This window comes from Saimiri boliviensis, chromosome 14, assembly GCF_048565385.1.
Source record: "Saimiri boliviensis isolate mSaiBol1 chromosome 14, mSaiBol1.pri, whole genome shotgun sequence".
NCBI classification, from domain to species: Eukaryota; Metazoa; Chordata; class Mammalia; order Primates; family Cebidae; genus Saimiri; species Saimiri boliviensis.
The window spans coordinates 75,175,779-75,203,440 of record NC_133462.1 but is presented as its reverse complement, the minus strand read 5'-3'; the positions used below and the strand labels follow the sequence as shown (position 1 = coordinate 75,203,440).

General features: G+C 43.1%; 1 protein-coding gene across 12 annotated transcripts in view; it reads right to left on the bottom strand.

Moving 5' to 3' along the window:
* The window catches only part of CNIH3 (cornichon family AMPA receptor auxiliary protein 3), a 291,872-nt gene that overhangs the window by 192,310 nt on the left and 71,900 nt on the right, over positions 1–27,662 (bottom strand). The window lies entirely within an intron of this gene.

The window sequence follows — 27,662 nt, the reverse complement described above, 5'->3', positions numbered from 1 at the left end:
ATGTATTAGGTGGCTTGAAACAACACAAGCTTATTCTCTTGCAGTCTGAAGTCTGAAGTCAAGGTGTCAGCAAGGTCATGCTTCCTCTAAAACTTGTAAGGGAGGCGCTCCTTGCTTCTTCTAGCTCCTGGTGTTTGCTGGCATCCTTGGCTGAGGAGGGCAGCAAACACCAGAAGCTAGAAGAAGCCCTCCTCTGTCATGGGTTGGCATTCTCCTTGCATGCCTCTGTTTTCTCTGCTCTCCTTACCGCATCTACGTCCAGATTCTCTTCTTCTTATGAAGACACAGTCCTTTCAGATTAGGGCCCACCCTAATGACCTCATCTCAACTTGACTTCATCTGCAAAGTCCCTATTTCCAAATAACATCCCATTCTGAGTTCCTGGGGGTTAGGACTTCAACATAGCTTTTTGGGGGGAAAAAACAATTCAGCTCAGAACAGTCAGGTATAGAAGTACAGGCTGGTAGGTGTCTGTGAGTGCCTCATGTTTCTGAAGAGGCTGAATCTGCAAGGCACGCTTCCTGGAGCTGATGAGTACCTGCCGGAGTGGCACCTGCACTGCCACTGGGGGATTGGCAAGGGGTACTTAGGAAAAAGAGACCAACCTCCAGGACTTGTTCATTGCAGCTCAGCCCCTGTAATGTGGCTGTGAAAAGGTGAGGAAAGTAATGTGTCAAATTTGTAGAAACCTGGAGGGGGTGCAGGTAGAAGACACTGTCTGTGGTGATATATGATCATAGCAGCTATATTTAGACTCTGCTGTTATAGAAAAAGACTCCATGTTCACGCTGGTCTCACCACTGATTTTTTCCATGTTTTCTCTGCTGAGTCCATTACTGCTGCTTCCAAAAACTTTAACTCAAGAAAAATAATCTCTGTTCTGAGACCACAGACTTGCTGCTTGGGTGTTCCAAGCTGGCAACTGGTATTTTTAACAGTCATTTTTTTATAGAATCAAGAGATAAAAATCTATAGACAGATTGAAGATCTAGAAGTCTTAAATCCCAAATTATGATCTATAATCTTCCAGTGCCTCACTCACCCTATAAAATCAACTCCTAGCATTTTGATGAAGAAGTTTTACCACCCTGGGTAAAGTATTTTCTAAACTCCACCAGATATTTAAGACTCTCAGTCTCAACCATGTACACTCTTCATATCCAACCGCAAGTCATCCATTTTATGGATTCATTCAACAAATAGTAATTTGCTTAGCAGATGTTATAGTTGAATTCTGTTCCCCAAGAAGATATGTTCAAGGATTTTTTGTTGTTCTATTTGAGACAGGGTCTCGCTCTGTCACCCAGGCTGGGGTACAGTGAAATGATTATGGTTCACTGAAGCCTCAACTTCTCAGGCTCAAGCAATCATCCCACCTCAGCCTCTGGAGTAGCTGGGACCACAGGCATGTGCCACCATGCCCACTTAATTTTTGTAGTTTACGTAAAGTTGGGGTTTCACCATGTTGCCCAGGCTAGTGTCAAACTCCTGGGTTCAAGCAAGCCTTCTGCCTCAGCCTCCCAAAGTGCTGGGATTACAGGCATGAGCCATCATTCCCAGCCTATGTTCAAGTTTTAACTCTCCGTACCTATGAAAGTGACCTTATTTGGAAATAGGAACTTGCCAATGTAATCAAGCTGAGATGCGGTTAGACTGAATTGGGGCAACCCAGATGCAATATTACGGGTGTCATTTTAAGAAGAGGAGAGGAACACAGGGACAGATAGGCAGGGAGAACACCATGTGATAACAAGGCAGAAACTGGATGAGGCAAGAAAGGCCACGGATTGCTAGCAGCACCAGAAGCTAAGAGAAGGGCACGCAACAGATTGTCCCCTCGAGGCATCAGAGAGAGCATGGCCCTGCTGACACCTTGATGGCTGACTTCCAGCCCCAGAACTGCGAGAGAATACTTTTCTGCTGTTTTAAGCCACTCAATTTGTGGTAATTTTTTACAAAAGTCCTAGAAAACTGATACAATAAATAGATCCTAAGTTCAGCCAGACTGTCCTCCATTTTTTATTTGTTTGTTTGTTTTTGAGACAGGGTCTCACTATAATCTTGAACTCCTAGGCTCAAGCAATCCTCCCACGTCAGCCTCTCAAATAGCTAGGAATATAGGCATGCATCACCACTCTCAGCTAATTGTACTTTTTTTGGTAGAGACAGGGTCTTGCTGTGTTGCCTAGGCTGGTGTCTCTGTATCCCAACTCTATGACTTTGCCAGAGCATTTTCCTCTATTTGAAATTCTCCTCTCTACCTCTGCAAATCAACAAAGTCTAACCTTTTCTCACAGCCTAACTCAGGTGTCTCTGTTCCTTGAAGCTTCCAGAATGATGCCAGCCCACATATATTTGTCCTGAATAGACTAACATTATCTTCCTTATGTAAATGGTATCATTTAGTCCTTCCTTATACCCTTTGTTTTATTGTGTTTGCCATCACTGCTCTACTGAATTTTTCTGAGCCTCAATGCCCTCATCTGTACAATAGGAATAATCTAAACTCACAAGGTAATTGTAATGGTTAACTTAGATAATATTAAGTTGAACCACAAAAAAGGCTGTGAAACAGTTAACCTGACATATCTAAAGTCTTTATTATAGCATTTAGTAGATACAATTTGGTGATGGTGTTATTCCTGCTCTTGTTATTATTGACTCAGGCGTTTTAGTTTTATCTCCTGTATCATTTAAAAGGTCTTAAAAACTAAAATATTTATATTATCTGACATTGTGACTATGTTAGATAGATTCTATTCCACTCAATTTAGCAAATCTTAATACCTGTTGGTTGTCCTATGGGCTCCAAGCTAGATCGCAGGCCCAGAATCCAACCACTTCTGCTCACTTCCCTTACCACCACCCAGATGGGAGCCACCATCATCTCTCATCTGGATGACTGCAAGAGCCTCTGCTGGTGCTGCTTCCACCTTGACCTCGACAAGAGCCGTTCCTAACAGTTATGAGAGTGGTCCTCTTACTTGTCACATCATGCCACCCTTCTTCTTCAAACCTTCATAGGCTCCCCCATCTCAGAGCAAAACCCAAAGCCCACAAGGCTCTCTGTGCTCAGACCTCCTGTTTTCTATCTAACCTCATCTCCTGGCTCCAGACACTGGGTCCCTGTGCTGTTCCTCACACTCCCTAGAGCCTCTGCATGGGAAATGCTCTTGTTTGCAGCTCACTCCTTCACCTTCTTCAGGAAACCTACCCTAATCACTCTATTTAAAACTGCAATCCACCCCTGAGTTCCCAATCACCTTACCCTCCTCTACTTTGTCTTTCTGCACCATACCTTACAAGTATATCTTTATTACCATAGATATGTTATTTATTTTCTGACTTCCCCTCCCACCCCACCGTCTACCTTTCATTACTAGAATACAGGCTCCACAGTGGAGGAATCTTTGTCTTTTTTATTCTTCAGCCCAAGTACCTAGAACACCAGCAATCAGAAGCAATAAATGTTTATAGAATGAATGAATGCCTTCCCTCCCCTTTCTACCATCTCCCTAAATAGACTTCCTCCACTTTGTTTGTTTCACTTAGGCCAATTGTCTCTCATCTGCCTCTGTGCTGCAGACTCTCTCCTGAGCTCCAGTTGCCCACCTTAGTCACTTAGATGTCTCACAGTTGGGTCCAGAACTCACACACATATTCTTCACAGGGCAGTTAAATTCATACTTTGAAATTCAAATCCAGTCATGTCACATCCCTACTAAAAATTCTCCTATTGCTTCCCATTACTCTTAGGATAAAGACTAAAATTCTTTCACTATCTGAATAACCTGGTTCCAACGCATCTCTGTTGATCTGCAACACTCCTTTGACTCATTTCAGTTGGCCTGGCCTTTAATTCTTTGAAAGTACCACATTTCATATGACCTAGAGCTTCACTTTGCTAATTCCACACTCAGCTTTAACACTGCTCTCTCTAGAAAGCCTTTCTAGACACCCTAGATGGGGCCTTCCTGTCTTAGACTCCCATGTTGTATAAAGGTACATAGTGCACCTCTTCATAACATTCAGTAGAGTGACTAATGACTTACTGAGTCCCTGTTTTCCCCATAGAGTTCCAGGCTTCATGAGGGCAGGGTTCATACCTGTCATCTTCCCCACTGTACTCCCAATGCCTACATCAGTGCTTGGCACAGAGCAGGTATTTGGTAAATACTTATTAAACAAATGAAGAAACTGATGTGACTACAACTGGAGTATACTATTCTCTCATTCTCCACTCCCACATTCCCCATCTTTCTCCTTGATGTCTCCAAATCAACATGGTAGGAAGAAGGAATTGGAAGATGAAAAGAGGCCCTAAGCTCTGAACCCCTAATTCGATGCCTAGGAAGTCTGCCCAATTCAGCTAGCCCAGGAAAAGTTTATTTCATCCCAGAGGGCAAAAGAGGAGAGTCATGGTGTGGGAAATTGGTCAGGGTGGTGGGAAAAATTATAAGAAAGATGCAAACCTTCCCGGAAGGCCAGGTTTTGCAAAAGTTTCAGTAAAGGGTTGTAGTTGAAGGCAGCCTAATCCTCTTACTTTGAGTTAATAGTAAAGAGCAGATAACAAGGGAATGTAGAGGAGTTTATCTAAATAGCTTGTTTACTTATGTTGTCCTAAGACCAACCTTTGATCATCCACGCAGAACTGTTCTCTACTAGTGGAGTCAGCAATGTTAATTACCCACTAATGGTGTTGACTCAAGACTTTTGTCATTAAATCTGTACTGAAATAAATATGAGCCTCTCCGGTATATGGGGACTTCATGTCTGGACTCCCTCTTCAAGATCTGTGAGCCAGGGGGTCCCATGGCCGCACTCACACAGACAAAACATCTGTGTCTGCGTACTTCTGTGATCCGTCACTCAGACAGAATCTACCGGTCAGATTCAGCATCATGGAATGATGGAATGAAAAGAATGCTGGGTTTACAGGAAGAAATGCAGGGTTTAAAATTTCAGCTCAGCATCTTGAGAGCTATGTAGTTTTGGATGTGTCTCAGCCTCACTCCTTTCATCTGCAAGTGTGGATACTAATCCCTACTTCACAGGCTTGCTGTATTAAAGGTAATACTGTGCATGATAATGGTTCATAAGCTCTAAAGCCTACAATACACAAATGTTAGTTAATATTGATAATGATAACATAGGAGTGATTACAAAGGAAGAGCCAAATGCAATTTGAGACTTAACTAACAGGATTTAATTTACTCTATACATAATAAATAGTTGAGAAATAACTCCTGAATGGAGGCACATGGAAACTGCACAAACAAAATATAATACTACATAATGATTTATAGAAACAAGATTTTACAGCATATTCTCTAGACCCCTCCAGCATTCCTCCTGGAAACAACCTTACCCTGAAATCCAGGGAACTGCAGAGGATGCGTTTGGTGAAGCTTTGCCCAGGTGCCAGACTTCCCAGAAGTGCAGCCCTCTGCTGCCCCAGAAGGCAGACTGTTTTCCATGCCTCCACAGCACTATGTAAGGCCAGCAAACAGCAGGCCCTCAGCAATGCCAGTACATAGCAGGCACTCAGCAATACCAAGCTGGCTCCCCTCCATGGATCCTCCAGTCCATGTTGGCAAAAACAGTCTTGGTTCCCATGCCTACATCAGCATGTAAAAATTCAGGATTAAGTCTCTAACCCCTTATTATATCCATTAAACCTACAAGGGCATGAAGGTACAGCCCATTATCGGAAAGAAAGTCTGACTTTTAGCAGGTTAAACCTAACTACAGAGTTCAGAGGGATATGAAATAATTTCTTCATTTTCCCCATGGAGTCCCCTATCAGTTCCCACTCAGATGAGCACTGGAATAACCGTCCCTCTAGATCTCCCCACCTTGTCTGTCCTATCCTATCAATTGCCCCAATTAGCATTTGAGTTTCACCTGGAAGGGGCAGCATATGTTCACTAGGGTTCTGTGTGAATCTAGTGGAGGCTGTAAGTTCTTCCGGGCATTTGGAGAAGCACATCTCCAAAACAGCCCTCTCTTTTTGCTAATATTGACTACTTTGATAGCATCCTTGCCTCACATCAAAACCCCCAGCCTGGTAAGATGGAATAATTATGCCTCTCTCCACTGCTTATACCTGAATGTTTCTTCTCCTATACTTTCTTTTGAATTCATCCTCTCTTGCAAAGATGTTGATAAGTATCCTGCAGGGGCTGGATTTTATGCAAAAAAAAAAAAAAAATTAGATGCTGATAAATAAATAGACTGCCAGGCTGACACAGATTGTATCCAAGTGGAAACACTATTTCTCTATGCCAATGGATGACTGGATCGCAGTGTAACACAAACAAAGTAAGAACAAAGCTGAAGAGTCGCTCTGAATTTATAAACTTAAACAAGCTGGAAACCAAGATTCAGGAGTCCATCTGACCTATGACTCACCCTGCTTTCCCCATTTTGAGTACGAACAGGGAGAACTGCCTGCAGAAGGCTTCCCTGGCCAACTAGCCCCTGCAGTTTCCATCTCTTCTTCCCCCAAATGGCACACAAACCATGAAATAAGTGACACCAGCAGTCTGCCTACTATAGGCACATGGGCAAGGGCTCTCAGGAAGAGAGCAAAGAATTTCAACATTCTCCAAGTGCAATTCTTAATTCCACCATTAGCTTCCTAAATGGCCAAGAACAAGCTGGGCAGTCTTTAAAATGTAGGATATTTGTGATATGCTCCACATGGGACATTGTCAAATACATTATTATTGTTCATACGTTTCAGGTAGTTCTTTTAAAAAATGAATTTGTCTTTATATTCTGACCATAAAATATAATCATGTAGAAAAACAACACATAATCATTATAGAAGATTTGAAAATACAGAGGAAGAAAACCCAAATTGCCTGTAAATCTACGACTTAAAGGTAACTACAGGTAGCACCAGGCATTGGCCAGGCGCCGTGGTTCATGCCTTTAATCCCAGCACTTCAGGAAGCTGAGGTGGGAGGATCACTTGAAGCCAGGAGTACAAGACCATCAAGGGGAACAAAGCAAGACCCCCAACTTTCTAAAAAAAATTTTTTTTAATTAGCCATGTGTGGTGATGCCCACCATGGTACCAGCTACTCAGATGGCTAAAGCAGGAGGATCATTTAAGCCCAGGTGGTTGAGGGTACAGTGAGCCATGATCACACCACTGCATTCCAGCCTGGGCAACAGAATAAGACCTTGTCTCTTAAAAATATATAAATAAATAAAGAAGTAAATACAATTTCAAAAAACGGGCATTTTATTTATTCTATTTTATTGTTTTAAAGACAGAGTTTTGCACTGTCACCCATGCTGGAGTGCAGTGACATGATCATAGCACACTGCAACCTTGACCTTGAAGGCTCAATCAATCTTCACACCTCAGCTTCCCAAGTAGGTGAAACTATAGGTGTGTGCCACCAGACCTGGCTGATTTTTTGTATTTTTAATAGAGATGGGGGTCCTGTCATGTTGCCCAGTCTGGTATTGAACTCCTGGCCTCACGCAATCCTCTTACTCAGCCTCCCAAAGTGCTGGAATTACAGACATGAGCTACCATGCCCAGCCCAAGATTTTCCTTTAAGTCTTATGTATGTGTACATATTTAGATATAGATCCAGCTATTCAGATATACTTTAAATTATTATTATGTAGATATATGTGTATGTATACACATATATAATTTTGATACCTTTATATTTATAATTGATACATAATTTTATATTTATTGGGTACATAGTACTGTTTTGATGTATCTAATGTATACAGTGATCAGATCAGGGTAATTAGCACATCCATCATCACAAACACTTATTTTTTCTTTTTTACAAACTCTACATATTGTGTCCTGTTTTTATTGCCTAACATTGTATCCAGGCCAATTTTCCATGATTTTAAGTCTTTAGAAATCACTTGGCAAAAAATTCTGCATAAGATTCCATCATAGGGTTTTAGTAAAATCATGTCGTGCTATAAATACAGAGTGGAGTAACTAGTAACAAAGCATTCATCAAACAGCCCGATATGAGCACACACCAGCCCCCATTTCAGGATCTGCTGCCTTAGTGACACCCATCAGGCAAAGTTCACAATTTTATTCAACAGCCATTTCACTGGTGCTTTTGTGAAGTGAAGAAAATAAAGTCTCCTGCAGTGAGAAACAGTACTTTCTTTCTTTCTGGAATTAAAAAATTACCTTAGTGGCTCACACAATTCCTTGAGCAGATGGGTGATAAATTCGGTTATTTACAACATCAGTAGGGCACAGGATTGACAGCAGGCTGGAGCCCCTGTGATGCCTCCCTCAGCAGTACAGACCCCTAGTGGACAAGACCTGTGCAGGGTTCATCTTCATGTCCCCCCCAAGCACATATCCCACACACACTCTGCATATACACATAGTAAGCACTCACACTCATCAAGCTTTTGTGAGCCCTGTCTTAGTCTGTTCAGGCTGTGATATTGTCGGATATTTGTACCTGCCCAATCTCACTTTGAAATGTAATCCCCAGTGTTGCAGGTGGGGCCTGGTGGGAAGTGAGTGGGTCATGGGGCTGGATCCCTCATGAATGGCTTAGTGCTTCCTCATGATAGTGAGTGAGTTCTCATGAGACCTGGTTGTTTAGGAGTGCACGGCCCCTCCCCACTTCTGTCTTGCTCCTGCTTTCACCATGTCATGTGTAGGCTCACACTTTGCCTTCCACCAAGACTGGAAGCTTCCAGAAGCCTCTCCAGAAACAGAAGCCATCGCTATGCTTCCGGTACAGCCTGCAGAACCATGGGCCAGTTAAACTTCTTATAAATTACCCAGTCTCAAGTGTTTCTTTGTAGCAATGCAAGAACTACAGAATACAGGCTGCTACAACAAAATGCCTTGGACTAGGTAGCTTGTAAACAACAGAAATTTATTTCTCAATGGAGATAATTTGTAACACTGAGACCTAAAGTCCTCCAAGTAAATGCTGCATTGCAACAAAAATAAATAAATAAATAAAGTGAACCTGCTCTCTCACCCCAAAAAAAGAGATCTATTTCTCACCGTCCTGGAGGCATGAAGTCCAAGATGAGGCACGAGCAGCTCTGGTGTCTGGTGGGAGCGCTCTGTTTCACAGATGGGAATTTGTTGCTGTGTCCTCACGTGGCACAAGGGGGGAAAAGACTCCCTTCAGTCTTTTACGAGGGCACTAATGCCATTCATGGATCACTAGTCTGCCCTCATGGCTTAATCACTTCCCAAATGGCCCTACTTCTTAATACGATCACATTGGGGATTCAGTTTCAAATATGAATTTGGGGGGACAGCAACATTCAGACCCTAGAAAGCACCTACTTTTGGCCTACTTAGCCAGATGCTGAGGAGGAGTTTTTACTTGAAGTTTTGTAGGAGGATAAAATACATACATTTGTAATAGAAAGAAACAGCAAATGTAACTGTGGTTAAGTGAATCTGCTGTACTCCCATTCTGGTCTCTGACCTAGAGCACTATGTGACACAGTGCCCAGCTGCAGCAGAGGATGAGAGAGAAGCCTGCAGAGCTCTCCAGGCATGGTGATATCTTAGCAGTGGCACATAGCTCAGGCAAACCCTTCAACATAGCCTCGAGCAGCACAAACTCCATTCTCCAGGGTATGGCGGACCTGCCCAGCACCTCCTTAGAGCATCTCCTGGCTCCTCTGCCTGGCCAGTTTCTAACTCTTATTCTGTATTTTCTGGATCCTATTCTGATATCCCCATCTCCTCAGCTTTGAGCTCCTTCCATTCATACTCGCAGGATTCCATCTTTCCCTAATCTCACTGTTTCACTGCCTTGTGACTCAGACTGAATCTAATACACATTCCTGACCCTTGAACACCACAGGTCTTGCTATATTCCATGCTATCCTCGGTCCAAGGGTGATGGCCCACAAAGCTACTGCCTCCACCCGCCATTTCCTGGGTAGAACATGCCACTGTCACATGTGTGTGTAGAGCAGACTGCCATCATTGTGGCATCTATGCATCAGTGAGCTGGCTCAGTTGGAAATTCACAAGGACACACCCTGACTGTGGAAGGTCTGATGTTCTTCACTTGGGAGGAGAGGAAAATGGGCTATGTGGACCTGAGCAATGAGTTCCTGATATGGAGTGCTCCCAAGCCTTGGATGCCAAAGCAAGGAAACCAAAGAATATACTCAACTAGATCTTCCCGTACTGGGTTAATGCCTGCAACTTAGGCATTTCAGTAAAAGCCACTCTCCTTTCATTTAGTTAAAAGTTGCATGACACCAAATATATGCAAAACACATGGAAGAGTTTATGCATTTCCCATAGCTGATAGCAATTACAAGATTCTCAGTTGAAAGTTTCAGAAACCCAACTTACATGATCTCAAGCAAAACATGAGATTCGTTGGTCCATGCAACTAAAACACACAGGAGTGTAATTGCCATGAGAGCTTAGATTAGAACATCAAACTTGGTCTTCTTTTTATCTTGCCTTGTTTTCATTTTAAATGGCTACATTTAGGCAGATACTTGCTATATAATGGGAAGAGAACTCCCAATGGCTCCAGATTTATATCCTACAATCTAACAGCACCAGTGCAAAGGGAGCTTCTCTCTCCCAGGAGATTCTCAAATGATGCGTGGGCTCCTGGCCTTAGTCACTTGCCTATCTCTGAATCAACCACTGTGATCAAGGGAAAGAGATAAACCACACAATCTGAAAGCTGGGAAAACAGCTTCTCCAAAAGAAAATCAGGGAGCTATTATCAGAAGAAGAAATTACTTGAAGGCAAAAATAACAAATATTCCCAACAACCCACCCCCACTTGGCTTCTTATTTTCTATACACATCCTTCTTTCCATTTGTTCAATTTCAGTAATATCTCTACCTAACATAATGCAACTATGCTACATACTTCCAAAAATTAAGTCATTCCCTCCCCAGTCATAGACAACCCAAAATGGTGCCCCATTTTGCACCCAGCTCCAAGACCAAGATCTCAAGGTCATATAAATTTCTATCAATGTCATCTGGATGTAGCAATTCACAGCAATTCACAATTTAGCCTATAGGCTAAATGATCAATATAAACAACCCCAACACACTCAGTATATAAGACAGAAAATACTGTAATAGAATTTCCCACTTGGGAATGAGAAGGGGAAACAGCCTGTTGTGATGACCAGTCCTTTACATACATCATGGTTGTTGGACAAGAACAGCAAGGACTCGCACTAGCAGGGGACTGAGGTCCTTGGCCAACCGATGCGACAACCCTGACTCCGCTCTCTGAGAGGACCCGCTCTGCCAGTCATCCTCTGTTTCCACATCTGAGGTGGTACACTGAGAGGATCCTTTAGTGACCCATTTCCAGATGTTGCAGATTTGGGAAGGGGGGTTTACCCTGGGGCTGACCAGTCAGAGGCCCTTTTTAGCCACGCTGGGATTTTTCTGGCAAAGCAATTCCTCAAGAAGTTTAGAACTTAGTACTCTCTCAGTCCATTTGCATCTGGTCATTTCATGGAATATTAAGCAAAGCAAGAGACAGCGTCCTCATCTAGACTCTAGCCTGGGAATTCTGTTTCTTAGCAGCAGCCTCAGGGCTCTACCCTACTTCTCAGCTTAACGGCCTCCACTTTATCCTCTGCATCAGTGAAATTCAAACTACAGCCTGGAATGGGGAGGCCCTGCTCATCTGCAGCTTGCCCTGCAGCTCAGAGATAATTATTATTTTAATGAATCATTGATCTGTACTCTCAAAGCCATTTCTTCCTCCACTGTCGATGATTAGAAGACTTTTTAACATTTTTATTGACATACAACACACAAACAGAGAAGTACAGAAATCACACATCTTACAGCCCAAACAAATTATCACAAAGTAAGCACCTCTGTGTAACCATCACCAGGTCAAGAAATAGAATAAAACAAGGAGCTCAGAAGCCCCTTTCCCTTCCTATCACTACCCTCCTGTCCTCAAAGGTCTCCATTCACTTGACTTCTAACACCATATATTCATTTTGCCTGGTCTTAAAGCTTACATAAACGAGACTCTACGGCATGTATTCCATCATATCACGCTTCTTCACTCAAAACTATTATCTGCAAGATTCTTTCACATTGTTGCATGTAGCAGTTGTTTGTTCTGTGTATTTACATATGGTTTTCATTGCAAAACTATACCACAATGTATTTACCCACTCTGCTGTTAATGGGTATTTAGGTTTTTTCGATTAGGGACTATCACAAACAAGGTTGCTAAGAACTTTTTTTTGTTTTTTGTTTTGTTTGAGACAGGGTCCCTCTCTGTCACCCAGGCTGGAGTGCAGTGGCCCAATCGTAGCCCACTATAACCTTGAACTCCTGCATTCAAGCAATCCTCCTGCCTCAGCCTCCCAAGTAACTAGGACAAGCACACGCTACCATGCCCAGCTAATTTTTATTTTTTATTTTTTGTAGAGATGGGGTCTTCCTATGTTGCCCAGGCTGGTCTTGAACTCCTGGCCTCAAACAATACTCCTGCCTCAGGTTCCCCAAAACACTGGGATTAAGGGCTTGAGCCACCGTACCCAGCCAGCATATTTTGTGTGTTTTTTCATACATATATGCACACATACACCTAGGAGTGGAATGGCTTGGTAGTAAGATACGCATACATTCGCCTTTAATAGATAACGCCACAGTTTTCCAAAGTATGTGGGCCTCTTTATACTCCCACCAGCAGAGTATGAGGGTTCCAGTAGGTCCACATATTCATTAACACTGATATGGTCAGTCGTTGTTTTAGATCTTAGCTGTTCTCCTAGAATGCGTAGTGGGATATCCCCGTTGTTTCCAGGCATGTCCCTGATGACAAGTGACGTTGAGCACTTTTCCTGCTGATTGTCATCTGGATCTCCTCTTTTGTGAAATGTCTGTCAGTCTCTTCCTCTCACTGTTGGATTGACTGTCCTTTCCTTATTTACTGATTTATGCTGGAGTTGTTTGTATAATCCAGATAGGAGCAATTCTGTCTTGGACAAGTCAAAATCGGGCTCCAGCTCCTTCCCAATTTTAGCGCTTCTTCTGTTCCGTTTCCAGTGTCTCTGTCTTTGCTGGAACAAACGTCATCACGTAACAGAGAACTCACCTTTTCCAACCTCGCAAAGTATGGTGGTGTCTGGCACTCAGCTACCAAAAGAAAAAGGACTTCTTTTCTCAAGACACATTTTTCTTCTTTTTTAACTTTCAGATGACAGACGCTTGTCTTTTTCTCATAACAATTCACTAAGAACTTCAGGAAGTGGCCTACACACTCCACAGCCTGAAGAGTTCTATCCAGTGCTTTAATGATCCAGTCTCTAATGGTACATGCTGTGAGTCCTAAGGGAAAACCAGCAATAACTTAATACGCTTTATTGGAGCATAACAAAGACTGCCAACTTCTTAGCCAGGGACAGAAGAGCTCTATTGCCTTCCATTCTACCTTCAATTTGCCAATCCACATTTTAGGGTCTATTACTTTTAACATTCTACTGCTAGGTACCGATTCCAGTCAGTAATCTTCTGCAAATCAAGCTAACTTACATAAAATAAAACACTAATAATGTGTGAGATGAGGGAAACATTTATTATGTCATGGAACTGAATCATCTGTCGCAGCTGCATCCAGGTCTCAAGAAATTTCATTCTAACCAAGTTTCTCATCATCCCTCTGTTCTACTCTACTCATCCCTCTACCATCCCTTTCCATCAGCTTAATTCATCCACCCATTCATTCATTCATTCAGGTAGGTAGGCAGGTGAAATAGCCCCCAGCAGTTCCAGGCTTCCAAACACCCCAGGATAGGGAGAACTTGCCTTTCCCAAGAGTTCACGCAGAAGTCCTGAAATTAAGTCTTAGTGACCTGGCTCAGATCATGTGCTCACACTGGAATGATGGACACAGAGTCCCCTTCACACCCGAAGAGATCTCAGTGTGCATTTCTGGAAGAGGCACAATGGAGACTGGGCAGGTGAAAACAAAAGGTATTCTTGACAGTTATTTACTAATTGAAAGTGTCTTAAAAACTTGTGACAAGCCCTATCACTTGCCTACCTAATGTTCATCTTCCTTACTCCTCTTCCTGGCTGATGGACTCTCAATTTCGCTTGCTGGGCAATATGCCCAGTTTCAGGGCATGAATCATAACCAGTCTAAACCAAGAACAATAAGCACACTCCCCTTTTCCAGATTATTTAATGGGTGGATTTATAATACTCTCTGATAAATTAGATGGAGGGATAACTGACTTGGGAGGTGATTTTCCTTCCTCTAGGTTTATGCAGAAAGCCCACTTGCTGTCCTAGCCAACTACCAGCCTATTCTCAGTTCCTGCCTCTGGGTGGAGTTCTGTGTGCATGTGATGCCTGGAGCCACAGCAGCCATCTTGTGGACTGTAGTAGGGGAAGGCTGAGAGAACAGCAGAGATGCCAAGTTAGTGCCCTGATGACATGGAATTACTGACCCAGCTCCAGAAACACCACGACCAGGCTGCTTGTTCAGAATGAGGTATGTATAAAGCCAATGGTTTTCAGGTTTTCTGTTTCTTACAGCTGTATATATTCTACCTCTCCCATAACGATTCTCCAAAAACACACAGGATCCTCTCTTCATGCAGCTGTGGCAGGCAAGAAATAAGCAGGTGTTCAGTCAACCATCCTTCCTTAGGGTGAAACCACCTGGATTATCCCTATTTCACAGGACACAAATCCGGGACTGAAAAAGGAGCACAAGCTACACATGCTCTTCCTGTCCCAGAACCTCTATCACTCTTCTCACTTTACTTTGTAGTAGCCTGAACCTTATGAAACTGACAATATTCAATCAATGCCTTTTCTGACCTACAAAAAAGGCAATTCCATGTGGTTCAACCTAATGCTTTCATATCTCTATGTGAACTAGTTGTCCACCTAAAATAATAAAAAGATCAGAATCTATTTTAAAGAGAGTTTATGCAAGAGCAAAGGTTGAGGATGGGCCTGCTTGGGACGCACAAATTCTAAAGAATGGAAGTCGACGTTCCAAAGTGTAGAAGTGTGGGATCGCTTACATCAACAAAGCTTAGGGAGGCTAAACAGAATTCAGCATCTTTCTATATAAGGCTTCACGTGTTGTGCTCAAGCCTTGCTATGTAAGGCTTGAGAGGTGTTGTGCTCCATAATAAATTTAGGGTGTCCTAAATTTTATTTACTTTTACAAGTGTAGAAGCAGAGAAATTATTTCCTTCATTTCCAAGCCATGGTGAATCCTTGAACAACATGGAACAAAATAATAATAATAAATTGTGCTAGGAGAGATGTGGCAAAGATGCAGCTGTTGCTGAGTCACCGTGAGAGGAAGGCTTGCTGTTTATCAACTGGGTACACAGCCTTGGCCTCTGGGTACTCTAAACTAGCACTATTCAACAGAACTTTGTACAAGGATGGAGATATTCTATTCTGCTCTGTCCAACAGAGTAATCACTATCCACGTTGGCTAGTAGGCACTTGAAAGGTGGCATACTGCGACTGCAAAAATCTATTTTAATTATATTTAACTTTAATTCACTTCAATTTCAATAGCCACATGTGGCTAGTAGCTGCTGTGTTAGTCAAAGTTCTCCCCAGACACAGAACCAACAGGAGACACATATTAAATAATATATCTAAACTAGACATATCACATATTATGTATTTTATATGTGTGTACATATACAGTATATATATACATATTGCCTGCCACTTCTGCATGAAGAGAGCACATACACATAAAATACATAATGTGTGACATATATATTATATATTATTTAATATAATTACATATATAACATGTATACATGTACACAAAAATATATATAATATGTGCTATGTATATTTCACACACACAAGCATACACATACATGCATACAGAGAGAGAGAAATTTTGAGACCTGGCTCACACAATCATAGAGGCTAAGAGGTCCCATGATCCGCCATCTGCAAGGAAGGCTGGTGATGTAGTTCCACCCTAGTCTGAAGGCCTGAGAACCTGGGAGCCAAGAGTGTAAGTCTCAGTCCAAGAGCAGGAGTAGATCGATGCCTCAGCTCAAGCAGTCAGGCAGAAAAAGAGGCAAGTTCTCCCTTCCTCTGCCTTTTGTTCTGTTCAGGCCTTTGACAGACTGGATGGTGCCTATTCACATTCAGGAGGGCAATCTGCTTTACTGAGTCCACCAATTTAAATGCCATTCTCATCTGGAAATACCACCACGGGCATACCCAGAAATAAGTTTTAGCCAAACAGAGGGGCATCCCTGATCCAGACAAGTTGACACATAAAATCAACCAGCACAGCAACCATTCTAGGCTTTTAATGACTGTTCTCAGGACCTCATTTTGCTTGCAGAAACTGACCTTGGTCTTGCTCCATCATTTCTAGTATAAGCTAAGTCTTACGGTAAAGATGACCTGAATAGCCAAGTGCAGAGAAAGCTGTACCAACCTAAACCCTTAGCTTAATCTGGATGGAGAAAGCCAAGGCATGTGTGACACTGCTGACCTGGTTACCCACCAGGGCTGATGCCACAGAGAGTAATTTATGAGGACTGACAATCAGCAAGAGTTAGAAGCTCCCCAAAAACAGACTTTAAAGAAAAGTAGGTACGAACACCATCTCTTCAATTCAGGTATTTATTTAAGGGCAATGAGGAATGGTGGTGATGGTTCAAATTCAAAACTTGTCCACAATTTTCTCAACCCCTATTAGAGTAAAAGCATGTCCACTGCCAGACATGGCAGTGTCTATGAATATCTGTGGTCCTCTTCCCCAGCACACAGCTCTGCTTATTGCAGCAGAGTTCTAAGAGGGAGCTAAGAGAACTTTTCATTCAGCCATCCACCTATTAATTCAATATACTGAATGTCTCCTGTGTGTCAAGCGCTATTGCATGCCCTAGAGATAAAGAGATGAGCACAACAAAGTTCCTGTATGCACAGAGTTTACTTTCAAGCAACTAATAAGAAGGCTCTTTGAAAATAGTGCCTGGAATGATCCTGCAAAGTCAACATGGATTCTCAAACAAGGCATCATGGTAATCTCCTATTAAAAACTGGCCTTCTTTAGAAGAGAGCTTGGTATCCTAAGGAATCTGGCATATGCCCTACTCATTTGCAGCCTTTTCAATGCCAGGATCAGTCCTGGGGTATCTGATCAGGCTTCTATTCTGGAGTTTCAGGAAAATCTCAAGATGTGTTATGCTGCATGTATCATGGCTGAAAAGATGACGACCACCTTAACACAAGTCCCCAGGAAGGACCTAGCAACTGCTTGACTCCTCAGGTGCCAGTCACCAGAACATCCAGGGAGGTGGACGAACCTCTCAAAGGCTCTGTGGTAGAAGCAGTTCAGGCCACCAGCATTGGCCTCTGCTCTCTCTAGAGTATTAAACAAGCTCATACTTTTGAACTCTGCTCCAAACACTCCAGGACTAGACAACTCTCTGACACACCTAAGCCAGCAGGCTTATCCTCAGAAAAGGGTCCTAAAAAATATATGATCAGTGTAGGTGAAAATGTACAACCTGACTTGTAAATTGACTGCAGTGAGTTATTGGTCAATTTGTGTGTCGTTTCATGGATTCACTCATTCACTTGGTGCACATGTGGCCAGAAATGTACTAAGGGCAGAGGGAGCAAAGATTTAAAAATATACGGTACCTGACCTCAAGAAGCTTTTAAAGAAGACAGAATACTCAGGTGATGGAGGCACTAAAATCTCAGACTTTGCCACTATACAATTCATCCATGTAACCAAAAACCACGTGTACTCCAAAAGCCACTGAAATTAAAAAGTGTTAAAATTTAAAAAGAAGATAGCATAAATAAATTACAACACAGACGAATAAGCACTAGAAAGAAGACGGAGCCTGGGTCTCTCTGTGAGCATAGAGAAAAGGCCCTGAGCCAGGGCTGTGGGGTGGGAGGACGATCAGAGAAAGCTCCTCAGGGAAAACCAACCTGAGCTGAGTCTTGTAGAATGATCTAAAAGCAGCTGGTTTGCCACGGTCCTCAACTTTTGCCGTGCCTCAGAATCCCCTGGGAATGGGCTAAAGCCTGAGACCTTTCCAGGCCGATTAAACAAGAACTTTTGAAAGTGAGGCCCTTTACCTTTGAAGGTGGGGTGCGGGTGGTTGCTGAAGGCCCCCAGGTTACTCTAACGTGCAGCCAGGGTTGCAATCCACTATTCTTCCAGCAAGGGTGACATGCAAGTGGCACCTCCCTGACTGCTGACATTCAGGTTAGCATGGCACCAATACAGAATTAAAACAAAACAAAGAAAACCACAGTTCATATTCACTGCAGCAAACGAGTACAGCAGAAGACACATTAGCAAGACCAATGCACAGAAAAATTCAGCAAGGGATAATTTACGTGGAGAAAAAATATGGCAGAAATTAAATGGCTCCAGAAAAATGTGAATTCTTTCATTTGGAGAAATGTATCACTGATTAAGTGTGCTTTAAACTTAACCCTAATCTAAGCCTTAAATCAGGACAGCACAAAACTAGGGAAATAAACAGAAGCCCCGACTTATCCAAACACACTCCAGGGAGAGCTCAAACCAGAGGAGGGCATGTCTCTTGTTCCTCAGTGTGAGAAATTAGACTCAAAAGCAACCAAACAAAACACCTAGCATTTGAAAGAAGGAAAAGTGAGGAAGGAATGAAGAGAACAACATTAAATATACTATGGAGAGAGAGAGAGAGAGAGAGAGAAGAAGAAGAAGAAGAAGAAGAAGAAGAAGAAGAAGAAAGAAAGAAAGAAAGAAAGAAAGAAAGAAAAAGAAAGAAAGAAAGAAAGAAAGAGAAAGAAAGAAAGAAAGAAGAAGGAGGAGGAGAAGGAAGGAAGGAAGGAAGGGAGGGAGGGAGGGAGGGAGGGAGGGAGGGAGGGAGGGAGAGGGAAAGAGGGGAGGGAGGGAGGGGCCAGGTATGGTGGCTCATACCTGTAATCCCAGTATTTTGGAAGGCTGAGATGGCCAGATCACTTGAGGCCTGGAGTTTGTGGATCATTTGAGACCTGAATTTGAGACCAGTCTGGCCACATGGTTAAAACCCATCTCTACTGAAAATACAAATATTAGCTGGGTGTGTTGGTGGTGCACACCTATAATCCCAGCTATTCGGGAGGGCGAGGCAGGAGAATCACTTGAACCTGGGAGGCAGAGGTTGCAGTGAGCTGAGATTGCACCATTGCACTCCAGCCTGGGTGACAGAGTAACACTCCAAAGGAAGGGAAGAAGGGATGAAGGGAGGAAGAGAGAAGGGAGGAAAAGGGGGACAGAGGGGAAGAAGGGAAGGGAGGGAGAAAAAGGAAGGAAGGGAGGGAAGGAGAGACAGAAGGAGGGAGAAAGGAAGGAAGGAAGGGAGGAAGGGCAGGAGGGAGGGACGGGGGATTTGCATGCAACCCAGCATGTTCATCTTTCTATTTTATATTATGTACCTTTACAAAAATAGAATTTGCCAGCCAGGATTAGCCCTGAGGATTAGGCTGTTTGAAATCACTGTTCCTGCAGTGAGGACCCATAGCTGATATGCCAAAAAAAAAAAAAAAGGGTGAGACAGTTATCTTAGGGAGAATTGTGCAGGGCTGCACAAAAAAGAGCCAATTCCTTCCTGCACCCCCTGGTGAGGAGCTCTCTTTCCCCAGGCAGAGCAGTGGTTACTCATTTGACCAGCCTCTATAAAGATGTTAGTATTTCACACCCTGATCTTCCTGCTGTACCTGTCTCAAACTGAGTATACACAGTGAAGAACACTTGTTACTGGGGTCTTACCTGACACGTTTGCGTCTAAGTGAGAATCCTTAGTTATTAAGCACCTGTTTTCCCATCTTAAATTCCTGCACTAGGTTGTCTCAATTTCTTGTTATTGTAAATCTTACCTCCCTGGGGTTTGTGGTCTGCTTCATGGTATTCTTTTTGCAGGACATGGGTAAAGAGAGGCCCATTCCCTACCAGAGAATAAAGATGCCCCATTGGTGACATAAACTCAAAATCATAGGCCCTGAATAAAAACATCAATAGGCTGGGCATGGTGGTTTACGCCTATAGTCCCAGCACTTCGGGAGCCCAAGGTAGGCAGATCACTTGAGGCCATGGAGTTTGAGACCATCCTGGCCAACATAGCAAAATTCCATCTCTACTAAAAATACAAAAAATTAGCCGGCATGGTGGTGCATGCTTGTAGTCCCTGCTACTCAGGAAGCTCAGGTGGGAGAATCACTTGAACCCAGGAGCAAAGGTTCCAGTAAGCTGCGATCACATCACTGCACTCCAGGCTGGGTGACCAAGCGAGACCCTGTCTCCAAAAACAAATCACATAAACCTCACCAGGCCCTTCTTACTTGCAAGAAATATATCAGCAGGATTCTCCTACCCTGAGACATACAGGCAATATCTAGGTAAAGTTAAATCGTAATAATAATAATAATTAGTAGTGGCAGCAATAGAATTTTTCATCATAAAAAATAATAATAGCAATACTAATATTAATAGCAAGGTTTTTTTTTTGTTTTCTTCACATAAGCCACAGCCAACAAAGCAAGTAATCAGTTTTGGCAAAGAGGTACCTACTCCAAGTTTTGAAGAGTTTCAATGAAATGGGATGTTGTTTAATGAACAGCAGAATGTTTAATTGTAAACGATACACATTGTAGACACAGACTCCTGGGCTTCTCCCTGGCACCTCCAAATCTGAAGTCAGGCAGGTCTTACAATCATAACGGATATGGTTTGGCTGTGTCCCCACCCAAATCTCATCTTGAATTGTAGTTCCCAAAATTCCCACGTGTCATGGGAGGTAACTGAATCATGGGGGCAGGCCTTTCCTCTTCTGTTTTCATGGTAGTAAATAAGTCTCACAAGATTTGATGGTTTCATAACGGGGAATTCCCCTGCACAGCCTCTCTCTTGCCTACCACCATGTAGGACATGCCTTTGCTCCTCATTCACCTTCTGCCATGATTATGCAGCATCCCCAGCCATGTGGCACTATGAGTCAATTAAATCTCTTTCCTTTATAAATTGCCCAGTCTCGGGTATGTGTTTATTAGCAGCATGAGAACCGCAGTAGTAACTGCCACTTATTAAGTGCTTTCTAAATGCCAAGTGCTGTGCTAACGGTGTTACAAACTTTATCTCATTTCATCTTCAGAACAACCCAATGGGTTAGTTATTATTATTACTTCCTTTTATAGATGATGAAACTGAGGCTAAAAAGGTAAAGTAACTTACCAAGATCACATGTGTCGTAATTGGTGCCACTAAGAGATTCAACCCATTGAGCCAAAGCTGGATCTTGAGAAACCTGTTCCTAACCGCTATTCCTCCATATGAAGCAAAAGGAGGGATAAACTTGGAATCCAAAGGCTGGCTTCTAATTCTCTTTCTTCTTGTCCTCTGAAGCTCTGCGAGTTGTTGCATATCTCTGACTCTCAGTTTCCTTAGCATAAAATGAGGCTAGTCCTCTGCCCTGCCTATGTCACAAGGTTGTCACAGTGAATGAATGAATAAGAGGGCGTCTAAAAGAGACCTCAAGGGGCTGAAAAGCAAACATAAAAGCCTGGATGCCATGGCTCACACCATGAATCCCAGTGCTTTGGGAGGCGGAGGTGGTAGGATCGCTTGAGGCTAGGAGTTCAAGACCAGCCTGGGCGGCATAGCAAGACCCTGTCTCTATGAAAAAAAAAAAAAAAGTTTTAAAAATTAGCCAGGTGTGTTGGTGCATGCCTGTAGTCCCAGGAAGGCTGAAGCAGGAGGATCCCTTGAACCCAGGAGTCCAAGGCTACAGTGAGCTATGATTACACCACTGTACACCAGACTGGGTGAAAGAGACCTTGTCTCTAAAAAACTAAATAAATAAAAATAAAACATAAGAAGAGGTCTGAGGGGAGGTACCACATCTGCCTGGCATCCCCAGTATTTTGCACCCAATGTTTACTGAAGTAATAATGAATCTGAAAGTACTTTGAAAGCTACAGAACATCATATCATAAAGTATGAGGTTCATGAATCGCTGCAGTGTGTGGCCACCTTGGGTGAGGGCTGGCTCTGCTGCTGCAGCCTCACCGGGCTATCTCGAGAATTCGTCTCTAAGGTGCATAAGCCTCAGACCTCCAAGCACTAAAAATGAACACCACTCCATTATCCAGTCTACAAATTTCAGTAGTGAACCATAAGCACGCTGACCTGCCGCTTTCTAAAGGATGGCTCGGTTTATCAAGCTTTATGATGAAAGCGTCTATTCTGCATTCCTTATCCTCCTCAAGGTGCCCCCACCATTCCCCAGACCCAGCACACAGCATTAACACCTCTGCTGTATTGTCAGTAGTAACATCCTAGTGTTTCTCCTCAGCAAAAACCAGCTCAGAAATAAAAAAGACAAGAATGCATTTCCCTAATGGCAAACGCAGCAACCTGGTTTAAGACTGTTATTCTAAGTGAAGTATCTCAGGAATGGAAAACCAAACATCGTATGTTCTCACTCATAAGTGGGAGTTAAGCTATAAGAATGTAAAGGCATAAGAATGATCACATAGACTGCGGGGACTTAGGGAGAAGGGTGGAGGGGGTGAGGGATAAAAGACTACACATTGGTGCCATGTACACTGTTTAGGTGATGGGTGCACCAAAAATCTCAGAAATCACCACTAAAGAACTTATCCATATAACAAACACCACTTGTTCCCCAAAAACTACTGAAATAGTCATAATAATAAACTACAAAAAAAAAGGAATATATTTCCCCTCAGAGAGAAATGTCCTGGAAGGTGAGGCATCAAACACCACTCCAAGGGGGTGAGCAAACTCTCTAGAATTGAGATCAGCCCCAATGCAGCCTACAAAAATGCTGTGCGTAATCTGAGTTTCAGCATCCTGGTTTATGAAATGGCTCCATTAAATAGGCTCCTAGCTGGCATTTCTGTACACACTGTGGGTTGTGCAGAACAGACTCCTGCCCTAAAGTGTGCTCAGCGCTGCCCCATAGGGGCAAGGGGTTCATCTCACCACTGCCGCCAACCTCCATCAGGTCAAGAGAGCAGAGAGATAGGGGAAAATGCAAGAGACTGAGATAAACACACACACACACACACACACACACACACACACACACACACACACACGAAAAGAAAAAAAAAACAACACATATCCCAGAACAGTCATACCTGGCTATCACAATATGCAAGATGCCTCATCTCCAGGATCCAGGTGAAACCCTCCCCTACCCCCTTAAAATAGCTCTTAATTTCCCCATCACTGAAACAGAAGCAGAGTTGGGGAAGTGGGTGGAGCCATCTGGCTTTATACCTATATCTCCTAAAAAAAAAAAAAAAACAGAGGGGGACCAGGGAAAGAAAGAGTGTGTCACTGTAGCACTGCCTCGAGACAGATTTTCTGGCGGGGATGATGTGATGATGGCAGAGGGTAAGAAAATGTGCTGCAAAGTTTACAATCTGCCCCATCTGTTCAGTGCTGTTCTGTCCATGGCAGGCGCCAAATGGCTTACTGGCTCTTGCCGTGCAGACCCATGCAGGGGCCAGGCTTCCTGGGGAAGCCTGCAGAGACTTGGAGGGCCAGCACCTCTGTCTGGGACATGCAGAGGGTTTGCAGAGGCCCAACCCCAAAGGCAGAAAGCCCATGACTCTTCGTGGCAGCCCTTTTGCTTTGAGATCTAGGAACTTTTCATCTCTAGCATTGAGCTAGGCTTTGAAAACACAAGGATGAATAAGATGCCATGGCTGCCCTCTGAGGGTCACAGTCTTGTGGGAAGCCCATAAATGTAGCCAAATGGTGGCACCTAGAGTTGAATATGAAGTCAGAAAGGTAAGTTGAGGCTGTGAAGGGCTTTATGTCCCAAGCCAAAGTGATGGTACATCACTTTCTTTTCTCTACATTTGTGAGTCATAAAACATGATCGAGAAGGTACAAGAAGAAAATACTAAAATGTTTACATTTTTATTTTTACACAATTAAACACAAAATAAGATAAGCTTTATTAATATTCATGATGAGGAATGACCTTCCACTCATCAGTGACCACAAGTCACAAGGGTCTTGAGTGATCCTGGGGAAAGAGTGGGCATCCTACAACATGGAAGGGTTGACAGTGGCGATTCCACTTCCTGGTTCTCGTTCAGCACGATATGCGCTATTATAGACAAGCCCGGGTAAGAGGAACTACAGAAAGGATCCAACGTTTAACTATCCCCAAAGTGGGCAAGATGCTGAAATATATTTCTAAAAGGAAACTGTGGATTGAATAATGCAAAACAAGATGAACAGTAAAAAAAAGAGGCGGATCTGACAATTGTTAGTCATATTTCCAGGGCAAACAAGACAATATAATCAGATCTCACAAGCTAGCCAAAAAGTTTCCAAATTACCAAAAGACTATTTGAAATGTGGCATGGCACATGCTGTTGCTATGAGAAGTCGAACCCTAAGTGTCATTGTGCTCAAGATATTAGCTGACAACACTAACACAACCATTGCAGTTAATAAGACATTTAAAAATACTGCTTTCATTTTCTTTACCATGTTTTTTGAATTAATATTTGTGTACATTTTACAATGAGTATAATATATTGGTACAGTAATACATGTATGAAACTACAAATAAATGAGCACACATCTGCTGGGAGTGCACATTCAACACTTTTCACTTTAAACAGTGGTAATCAAATCGATGCAACTGTAAATAGCCTAGACCCCTGCCCAGACCCTCCTGTTCTTCCCAATGTTGGCTTTCACCTTCCAGGAGCAGTCGGGAAAACACTAAAAACATTAAAAGTGGGCACTGTCTACTAAAACTTTGTCAAAGATCATTCCAAAGAGTAAGACCTGCTGATTTAACCAAACTCTTTCTTCCTAGCCATGGCCATGTGCCAGAGAGGAACATGTACCAGCTAAATCTCAGCTCTGCAACTCACCAAGATGGAGGGCAATTCAAGTCAATTCTCTGGCCTAGCCTCCACACATGCAAAATCAAGGAGTTGTGTGAGATAGTGTGGGAGGTGGGGAAGGGGTTTCTATTTTAAAAGGGATTTTTTTTTAATGTTTTTGAGACACGGTCTCACTGGAATGCAGTGGCATGATCATGGCTCACTGCAACCTCAACCTCCCTGGGCTCAGGTGATCCTCCCACCACAGGATCCCAAGTGGCTAGGACTACAGGCTCGCACTACCACACCCAGTTAATTTTCGTATTTTTGTAGAGACGGATTTTGCCATATTACCCAGACTGTTCTTGAACTCCTGGGCTCAAGTGATCTGCCCACCTCAGTGGATCCCAAAGTGCTGGAATTACAGGCATGAGCCATTATGCCCAGCTTATTTAAATGTTAATTACTAATATGTATTTGAAAAATAGTAATTTTCAGCCAGGCTCGGTGGCTCACACCTGTAATCCCAAGCACTTTGGGAGGCCGAGGCAGGCAGATCATGAAGTCAGGAGTTTGAGACCAGCATGACCAACATGGTGAAACCCTGTCTCCACTAAAAATACAAAAATTAGCTGAGCGTGGTGGCATGCACCTGTAATCCCAGCTACTCAGGAGGCTGAAGCAGGAGAATCATTTGAGCCCAGGAGGCAGAGGTTGCAGTGAGCCAATATCACACCATTACACTCCAGCCTGGGCAACAGAGTGAGACTCCATCTCAAAAAAAAAAAAAAAAAAAGAAAAATAGTAATTTTCCATTTATGATGGTAGTCTTTTTAAAATCACTTATATAAGTTTAACAAGAGTAGATATGAAAATACAAAGCAAATAACATAGCTAGCGTGTCAATATTTAGATGTCAAAAACTGGGGGCTGGAGTTTAACTGTGGACTCAGAAACCCTGGCTAGATGATATTTACCAAGTACCCACATGTGAAACCCTATGATTATTCTTAACCTGCACGCATCTAAACTAAAATATCATAAGGTCCTTTAGACAAGTATGTTCCAGTTCAGTTCAGGTAGATCATTTTATCCCTCTTGGTCTCTGGCCCCCGATTTAAGATAAACAAATGCAAATCAAAAGATGAAGTGGCTTTTTGTGGTGACGGTGTCTGCTGCTGTTGGAGATGAGGTCTGAAGGAGAGGATGTTTGTTTGTTGCTTTAATAAAGAAAGCTCTCTGCCTTGCCAATGCGGGACTCTAAAACTACTGTAAAAAGAAATGTCCAATGTCCAAATACCAGCAAACAGAGGGAAGTGCACGTGAGTCTCAGGCCCTGCCACTCACCCAGATGCCCTCTCCCAGCAGAAATGTGCGGGTTTGGTGCCCCCTGCTGGCCTTTTTCTGACAGAGTCTGACACCCAACCAGAGAGGGCCAGGCAGCCCATGGCAAAATGAGCCTCTCAATGGTTGTGTGAGGGCGCAGTCTTGCAAAAATACACCTGAAACAACAACAATGCATAATGCATAATTGTTAAGAAACAGATCCCATGAAGTAGCTCTATGTCTCCTCCTCCAGGCCACTACACTGAATTAATACGTGACTTGAACAGACGACAGCAGAACCCAGCGGAAAACTCGAAAGGCCTCTTCTCATCACTGCTTCTGTCCTCAGCCAGATGGGTCCCAGTGTTCCCCAGGTGCACTGAGAACACAATTAGCTTTTGCACCAGCCCTTACATGTACCAGAACTGAGGCTGGGAAGTAGGGCTCGGGGTTTGCAATCATTTCCTCAAGAAACAAGCTGGCCAGGCACAGTGGCTTACACCTGTAATCCCAGTACTTTGGGAAGCTGAGGCAGGAGGCTCACTTGAGTCCAGGAGTTCAAGACAAGCCTGGGCAACATAGAGACTCACCCCAACTCTACAAAAATTTTTAAAAAATAGCCAAGTGTGGTGGCACGTGTCTATAGTCCCAGCCACTCAGCAGGCTGAGGTGGTAGGATTGCTTGAGCCTGCAAGATTTAGGCTGCAGTAAGCTGTCATCACACCACTGCACTCCAGCCTGGGTGACAGAGCAAGATCCAGTATTTAAAAAAAAAAAGCTGGGAGGCATTGTAAATTATACAATGGAATACAGGTTGTGGGCAGGATCTCTGCTCTCAAAGGGCTTTCCATCTAGAAAAAGAGCTAAAAACAGAAATGGTTAGTAATGTCAGTTACCATTTATGAAGCTAGCCACTTTACCATTCTCTCCAGTGCTAACAACAATGCTGTAAGCTAATCATTGCCATGCTGCATTTGGGTAAACAGGTTCAACGAGGCCAAGGGACACAGGCCAAAAGCGGGAGAGGCAGGACTCCAACCCTGGTCAGCTTGACTCTGAACTCCATTCTCTGTTCACTCACATCATTTATAGCTTGGTCCCCCTATGCACGTGGGAAGATAAACTACACCTACCCATACATGGGCACGCACACAAACAGGGAGGGCACGTATCCATGACAGCAGCCACCTCAGGGGCTGGAGGGAGGTAAATGGGCTGGAGGGGTGGAAGAATGGGTGGGATGAAGGAAATACAAATGTGTTATTTCTTTTATTTTAAAAATAAACAAGGTTTAAAGCCCACATATACCTCATGGTATGCTGTTAGATAAAAATTCTTTCAAATGTGAATAAAAATTGTTAAATGTAAAAAAGTCAACATTTGTTCATTTTGATTGATGGGTACATGGCTATTCATTATTTTATTCTCTGTATAGCTCTATTTTTTC